Source organism: Rhinatrema bivittatum, chromosome 11, assembly GCF_901001135.1.
Source record: "Rhinatrema bivittatum chromosome 11, aRhiBiv1.1, whole genome shotgun sequence".
Lineage (NCBI taxonomy): Eukaryota > Metazoa > Chordata > Amphibia > Gymnophiona > Rhinatrematidae > Rhinatrema > Rhinatrema bivittatum.
In genome coordinates this window covers 82,502,164-82,510,839 of record NC_042625.1, presented here as the reverse complement: position 1 = coordinate 82,510,839, position 8,676 = coordinate 82,502,164, and the positions used below count along the sequence as shown (strand labels likewise).

General features: G+C 45.3%; 1 protein-coding gene across 2 annotated transcripts in view; it reads right to left on the bottom strand.

Annotated features, from left to right (window-relative positions):
- Positions 1–274: 274 nt before the first annotated feature.
- Positions 275–8,676, bottom strand: part of LUZP1 (leucine zipper protein 1) — an 81,883-nt gene continuing 73,481 nt past the window's right edge. For both annotated transcript variants that reach the window (XM_029619480.1, XM_029619481.1), the window contains exon 4: positions 275–7,288. The gene's annotated coding sequence lies outside the window, so the exon portion shown is untranslated. The remainder of the gene's footprint in view (positions 7,289–8,676) is intronic.

Below are 8,676 nucleotides of genomic sequence, written 5' to 3'. Positions count from 1 at the left end.
TCAGCCCCATTGATTTCATTAACGAATGAGTTGAAGGATGCTGGGAGAAAAGAACTGAATGTGGGCCTCTGCCATGCCAGTGGGGGAGAAGTCCAGACTGGGATCAGGTGCAGGATGTCCGGCTGCAGGCACAATGGGAACCTGATAGTCTGCCACAACCCCTGGGTCATGAGAGAGAACATAAGACACACACTGAAAAACCATTAAACTAAAAATGACGCCAACAAGAGGTGGTGAAAACATCACTGTCTCCAAATAATTCAAACACAGGACGTAAAAATCGATAATTTTATTGATTACATATTTTTCTGTATAGTTGACGGAAGATATACATGCAGACGAACTCTGAGACTTCCAGACTAGACATGCAGACAATGGACCACGCTGGGAGTAACGGGTGGGCCTGAGCGATACCCTTGCTGTCTCCAGTGTACATTTAGGTAACAGAGAGAGGGTCTAGCACTGTTTGGCATGTTTAGATCAGGAATGTTCATGGTCTTTGGAACAGAATGAGGTGGTCTATGTATGCTGGTGTCTCCTCCCTTTCCAACGAAGCCACAATTTTTCTTGAACGTAAGGATAATGGTGATAAATGTCACAAGATTCACTTCAAGGGCTTTTACTGTAGGGTGTTGGAACAGGAGCATTGTAAAGGTGGCAGATGCCACTCCTTCTGGCCAAGAGCCCATTTTCTACAGCCCACCCCATTGCCCCAATCAAACTTTCAGAACATAGAAAAAATATAGATTTTATTTGTGTACAAAATACATTCCATATAGTCTGAAGAATTGAAAAAAAGCTAGGTGAGAGGAAGACTCCATCTTCTCCTATAGAGCACATTTAAAGCAGCATTTTGACAGCTTATCCTTTCTCTTTGGGCTGTCAGAGAGAGAAGCTGGAGGTGGGTTCTGTGGCTGCATTGCAGCTCTCCAAAACCAGGACATCATATGGTGTTGATGGCATCACAACACAAATTCTGATGGAGGGAAGGTGTGAGCAGAAAAGTCTTGGAATTTTATTTATTTATTTTTACACGTGGGAGAGACTGTCTTAGGTAGAAATTCAATAAAACTTTTTTGTCCAAGTCTGTACACACATGGGAGCCTTATTTAAATGATGGGATGGACTTTAGTTACAGCTGCGTAGCAGACAAGATGGACAGAGTTGCAAGGAAACAGGATCCTACAATATTAGGGCCTTCCTTGAATGAGGAATGAGCTATATCCCTTAAAAGATGAGTGTTTGGTTCTTCATTAGGAAGGCAGTCTTTCTTGTGGATCCCAATACATTGCATATTCAGTGGCTCTGTGCATTTTGGGCTGACCCTGTGACCTAGCTTGAATTGAAGTCTCCTGTCCAGCAGGGGTGGTGATGCACTGGAACACTCTTGCCACCTGAAGGATCAGCATTAAGGGTAAATCTTGGGAGTTATCACGGCAGGCCTGGTGCAAGGCTATTAGATGCCATGTGTTTCTACCCCCTCCCCCCCCCGCAAGGGGGGTAGAAAAAATTCATTTTTTCTAAATCTGTGCTTCAGCTTGTCCTGCTTCATCCTACCTATAATCTGTGTGCCCCCTTCCTGAACAGCATAATTTAAGACTACAGGCAGAGTTTCTGATTCTTTGGTGTGCTGTCTTACAGTGAGACTTGGGTCCAAATAAAAGCTATAGGAAGCCTGATCAACCCACAGCTACCACCACCCGTAAGGCCGGGCAGCATCGCCAATGAGCAACCGGCACAAGGTACTGGTTAAGGCCTTGCACGAGGCTTCATTTGACTGTAGTAGCTGAACAGGAAGGGGCCCTTTTGCTCCCCTCACCCTGCTGTCGATGCAGTTCCTGAAGTCAGTTTGGATCTATTTTAGATTTTAGCTCATTCCATCACTGATAGCTCAGGGCAAGTTATAGTCAGGTGTGGTAGGTATCTGCAGTAAGAAGCTCAACGTGATTGTTTTCAGATGATGGTGCATTTCTCCACTGTTCCAGGGAAGGAAGGGGTCGTCTTTCCCCAGACTTCCTGGGCCCATCCCAGCCTTCAGTTCTCCAACCACTGCTTGATGCTGGCCCTGTTTCAATCTGTCCTCTATTGAATGAAGTGGCAGTCAGGCCCCTCCTGACCACTCTGGCTTTCAGGATCTCCCCCATCAATATTCATGAAATGTATTTGTATGCAGTGGAAGCCATACATGCAAATACTTCTGCATTTTTAGTGGGGGGTATCCCGAAAGCCACACAGGGCAGGGTGGTCTTTTGAGCAGCAGGTTGAGAACTAGTGGGCGTGAGCAAAAGCTGTTAACTTCACTTTTAGCTCTCATAAGTCCAGCTTTGCTTTGGGAATGGACTTGGCCAGGGCCTAGACTTTTTCTGCTCATTCCTTCCTCCAGAAAACAGAAATGGCCCACATTCACACAATGGTGCTGATGATAACTGGAGGGGGGGGGGGAGGGGTGATTGGGCTGCAGAGAGTTTATATAGGAGCATTCTGTTCCATTAGCTTCTTTTTTGAAATTAACTTCTCAGGGGTAATTACAAATTCCAGTCCATAAGTGTTCATGCAGAAATAACTTAGAATATACCCTCCTATCCCCCATGCATAGATTTCAGTACGGAGTACAGCATGGCCAGATGCACTGGACCCTTACCATACTTACATGCTACATTTATAGGTGTACAAAACATCCTCCTAATGCTCATATTATTAAGATACCTTACAGCTGTTCTAAAGTGTGCAATTTGCTAGAAAAAAAACAAAACAGTACATGGTGTTAAATCAACTTTTGATTTGAAAGGACACAATGACAATCCCAGTGCACTCAGGTTCCAGGCTTCTATGCCATTTTTTTTTTTCCAGTGTAGAAAAAAATTCAGGAAGGGTTTGTGTTAACCAGTCCAGTGCTTTCCATAGGATGTAGGTCTAAATGGCCTATGCCATGTGTACATAGTATGCAGTGGATGTACTGTGCACCACCCAGCCCCTGCTTTTACAGGGCTGAAATAGTAACATTACTTTGCTTTGAACAATGATGGCTATTAATGAGTGAAAGACTAGCCAAGGCTATGGCCCTCCACAACGTTTAACAGAATGCACCCGATTCAGGACAGAGTGCTTCCATGGTTTGTGTTCCTGACTGGTGTAAGCTCTGGGCTACGAGAGGGCAAGGCCCAGGCTCTGCCTCCAGCAGAGGTGACAGCTGTGCTATTGGGCTGTGAGGAGGTAGAACATGAGATACAAGACAGGGACAGAAAGAAGAGAGCTTTGGCTGATAGGAAACTTTAAACAAGCAGAGAGCATGCAGAAAGGGTAGGAATAGGATGTTGGGTCAGTAGAGTTAGAAAGAGGTGGTGTACAGGAGCATGTTCTGGTAGGGGGAGGTGGGCACGTGTGCTGCTGAGCAATACGGGTGAGGCCTGGGAAGGGTGGACCTAGTTTGGTGGGAGCAGGATACTGAATGAGTATACTAGGAAGTAGAAAGCAAGATGCTAGTGGGGTTGATAGAAAGCATGGGATCCTGCATTCAAGCAGAGTTATGGCATGGACTGCCCAGCTCAGGCTGCACTCTTGGTTATTGCTGGATTAGTCGTGTGCTATTAATTGTGTAATGAGCACTGAATACTAACCATGGACTCTGCACCCTGGCCTGTGGAGGGGGAGCATTTGGCACTAGTACTAGCTCCACTACCTATAAACCATTTATGGAAATATGTCAGGGGGGGGGCTGTAGGTCACTGTTGTTCCTATGAAATTGGCACTGCAACCAAACCTGGCTTTCAGTTTGGCACTTCTCTTACACTCTGCACGTAACATGCTATTTCTGCAACCAGCTGTTTGAGAAACATTTGACTACAAATGCTTGTACTGCCGTATAAAAAGACAGTGGCCGGAAAGTAAAAATATAAAAACTAAGCACAATTCTTTGCTTTAAATTAACTGGGGCACCAAGAGTCCCGCTTCTCAACTCCCATCCTAATGGAGGGGCAGGTGGAACAATACCAGCCTTAGCTTGGATGGGGGTCCTTTTCAGGGACCTACAGCAACCGAGCCTGCTCCATGATCTCCCAAAGACTTGGGAGAGGGCTGCAGTCCTGGTCCTCCCTGGCAAAAACAAGGGGGGGTGCGGATGGCACTTCAGTTTTCCCTGCAAGAAGAGGCAATGAATAGGGCGGCTTCTGCTGCCACAGCAGGAAACACTGGAGAACGGGTGCTCCCACCACACTACGGCAAGCAGGCTGACATGACCCCGCTGCTGAGGTCTCTGCAACCAAAAAAAAAAAAAAAATCCCTCTGTTTTCTGGCTTAGAGAAAGATGAGTGCAACCTGCCTGGCTCAGCCCCCTTCCTGTGCTCATTATCACCAGGAGTCAGCACTGAAGCATGACGCCAGGGTCCTACAGCACACCCTCAAGGGCTGCTAGTACTGAAACCTTATTAGAGCACCTTTGCTCATCAAGTATCTTGTGGCACAGCACAGGTAAAATCCTATAAATGGCAAAATGTAATTAAACAAATAAGTGGGGCAGGAACAGCGAGAGATTGGGTGCCAATTAATTATAGGCCTGGATCCAATGGCTCAGCCAATCAAAACTCACAATCATGATTCATGCTGTCATGCACCAGCAATTACAGTAGCACCAGCTTGGAAACTCAAATACCAATCCCTTTCAACACCGGCTCTGGTACTCGGCCTTCAGTTTGTGGTCTTATGCCAAGCTCTCCTTGCTGTTCTGTCTCACTAGCGTTTGGGTGGTGGGTTTTTGTGTTGAAAAAAACAAAACTGTACATCTCATCTCACACCCTGGCGAGCCAGTGCAAGAGGGTACCCCCCCATATCATGCTGGCCAACCGTGGCAGTGCTCCGATTCACTTCTGTTTATGAGCTGAGGATGAAGGCAGTACTATAATAAAAAAAAATACAAATACTTTTTCTTTTCATGGGAGCATCAGTACTTTTCTACAGCAATACCCTCTGCCTACCCCCTTGCTGCTCAAGACAGCATCTCCAACCCAGGGAAGGAGAGGCTCCTCCTTATCTTACTAGCCCAGGGAAGGAAGCTCTCCAGGCCCACATAATCTGGCCTCTGTTTCAAATTCTCTATTTTGTTTCAAGCCTAGAATACATCAGCTTGATTGAACCAAACTGCAGTGCAAAATTCTTAGGCATAGTGCACGAAGAGAGGGGGGGGGGGGAGGAATAGAAAAGCAATATTTATTACACACATGAAGAACATAAAGCCGCTTTCTTCATTCAGTGCAACCTGCAAGGACCCCCACCCTACTGGAGCCATGCTAAAACCTCCTGGCTGAACCTGGGGAGGGGTCTATAGCCAACACTAAGGAAGAGGGGGCTTTGTACATACATTTAAAATTGCAAACAAGGTGCATTAGAAAAATAATCCTCCGTTTTGATTATAGGAATATTCTTGGATTTGGCTTTTAGACTTAATTACTTGCCTTTCCCAAATTCAAGCTCATGGCAAGTTTTAATGCAGGTAGGGTAGTTATTGCCCTGTCGCCAGAGGGCTTACAGTCTTACGTTTGTACCTGAGGTAATGGAAGGTGAAATAATAACACAGCCAAGGTTACCCGGCCCATCAGCAAGAGGTGAACCATGACTTTCCTGGTTCTGAACCTGCTGCGCTAAGCACTAGTTTAATCCCTCCACCGACAGAAGCCCCCCAACCCTAGACCCCCATCACTTCTAAGAGCTTTTTGGAGGGGAATGCTGCCCTTGGAAGTAAAATATTCCTACAGCTGGAATCCTTATAGCAGCATCTTTTCTATGCCACTGTGTTCCTTTTTATGGAGGGCAGTCCTGTTATAAGACCAGGCTGCTTCTAGAAACATCATTTAAAAGGCCCAGGGCATGCCTGGCCATGGAAGTACTTCCCATCACAAGGACATCCTGCTTGAAAGAACATTTTAAATTAGGTGCCAAAGGATACTCTTAGGACAGGAAGTCAGTGTATAGGGTAAGTTTCGAGTGTTAACGTTAACACATCTGCCATGACTCAAGCCATTGCTTTGGAGAAGGGCTGAGTGTAGTTTATTATTTTTTTTTTTAGAGGGACAAACACCTGTGCCATCCCAGTCATTCGTCCTTGACCTCTGACCCACTGCTTAACCTTTAAGGGCCAAAATCTATGCCCAGGTGGATAACCTCATTCCTAAAACAACTCAACCAGGACTGAAAAGGCTTGCGTTGTCAGGAATGTCCTCCACGGTATACTATTAGTAATGCTTATCCTGGCCATGTATACTTCACATAATGGTTCTTCCCAACTGATTAAAGGACATTGGAATGTCATCTCCGTGACACCTGCTTATACACAACGGCCGCCTGTCCTGACTCTCCATTCTCCAGCTTTCCACCACCTCCATGCACGAGCTGCTTCCAGAAAATCAAGTTACTGCTTAAGGTGTAACACTTTTGGCCGACTGTTTCCAGAGACGCACCTCTTACAGCTGTGCTGCAAGGCATAGGACCTGCTAGCAGTTGGCCCAGCAAGTAGTAAAGATCGCTGAAGATGGCATATTATGCACAGGAAAAAAAAACCCCCAAAAAGGTGGGAAACAAAGAAGTTTCAGACACTAAAAATAATTTAAAAACAGAGATCCCAGTCCTCTTCACTGAAGTTGGCTGCCGTGTAGTCCTACGTTGCCTTCCCATACGTTCGTTTTTTGGACTGGGCTTTGCCCCTCACTTTGTCGGAAGTGCCCGCAACTGGTGCGTCTTGGTGTTGGAATGAGGCGAGTTGAGTAAAGGAAAAAAAAAAAAGCCAAGGGATGCGATGCACAAGAGCCAGGCGTTCGGAGGGGATTCAAACTTCACGGAGAACAGAAGTAACCCTCTTCCATCAGAATCACATCCCTTATAAATTAAAAGAGGTAAATAAACAAAAGTTCTCTTGTACTTCTGCAACCTCTGCAAAGAGCGGCGGGAGAGGCAGGCACTCCCCCAGCCTGCATGAACGCGTGCAGAGCAGAACTCCTCTTCCTTTGGAAGGCTGCCCGAACCACAGCAGGCAGGCCTGCATGTCACCCTGAGTAACGCCCTCGCACCTTCAGAAAAAGCGCTGGAAGAGCTACCCACGAGAACAAAACATTTTAGAGAATATGTACAATACGTGACAAGGGATTCCGAGAGCTCGATCGGTCTTTTTACACGAGAGATTAGAATCCACACAGCTGCAATGTCTTTTGTCCTTTCATTCAGTTCGAGCGGAGTGTAATTTTTCCAGGAATAGCAGGAGAGACTGTCTTCTTGCTTGATCCCACAGGCAGCCGTCAGCTCTCTGGAAGAAGAAAAAGGTTATTACATCAAGAGAACACATAGACAACCTTCTGCTTTTCTTTCAAAAAAAGAGAGCTGTCGTAAAACAGCCCTATAAGCCCTCAAGTGTGGGAAATATCCCCCTGTCTTCCTATTCCACATTCCAGAAGCCGGGAATGAAGGCAGGAGCAGCTCGCTAAACTGAACGAAGGAAAAATGGCCCGTAGTGGTGATGGACAGCCCCTGAAGATGATCAACCTTGGCAGTGCTCAGTGGCTTAAGACGATGAAGAGCACCCTGCCAGTGACCGCGAGCACCAAACCATTCATAGCTGGAACTCAACCTAGGTGGTTTTCAGCGTTGGTTGAATTCAACAGAAATGTAGGGGGGGGGGGGGGGGGTTGCTCCAGCTCTTCCATAGAACTGGGAAAATCAAAACAAATAAAAAAAAAAATCATTAAAACGGATCTAAATCAACCACACCTCTTCCAAAAAGCCAAGGTCCCTTTAGACAAGTCTGCATATCAGTTTCTGAATATTTGAAAAGTCAAAGATTTCCACATTATTTTTGTTATTTAGAGCCGTGTTCCTTTTCTAGTATTTGGACACTCAAGGATGATTTTATTGGCATCGTGTCTGATTTGATCAATATGTTGGCAGAAGGGCAAGGTCCCTCGTCTCTATTAAAAAAAAAAAAAAACTTTGGTATGCCCAGTATTTAAAAAAAGTATTTTGGAAGTAGATGATCCCCAGCACTATAGACCCATTTGAAACCTAACTACACTAGGTAAACTTTTAGAAAAAGTTTTCTATATGCAATTAGTCATCTGACTGAAAATAGGGTTTTTCATCACCATCAATGTGGCTTTCGTCAGAAGGCTAGCACAGAAACAGTTTTGGTTTCCGATTTGGATTTAGATGTGTGACATTTAGATGAGAAGTGACCAGTGATGGGGTGCTTTTGGATAGCACAGCTCCATATGATACGCTATCCTGTGATGTTTTATTGTTACGACTGCAGCAATTAGGCATAGAGAGGATAGTACTCCAGTGGTTTGAATCTGATCTTACTGAAAGAAAAAAAGCAAGGTAAAGATGCAGGATTCACCATCTGAATGGTCCGAAGTGCATCAGGGAGTCCTGTGAGGGTCCGTGTTACCTGCGGCCTTGCTTAACATGAATTTACTTCCAAGGTGCCTTCTGATTGAGAAATTGGAAATAGAATTCCGAGTTTGCGCTGATGACCTGCAGCTCTATTTTCCCTTAACTAATTCCCTTTCAGAAATGGTAGACAACATTTCAAAAGGACAGCTTTTATTTAATTCTTGGATGGAAAAGACTAATTTAGTGTTAAATTTGACCAAAACGGAGGCTATATGCTCCATTCACAAGACAAGATCCTCATTGGAT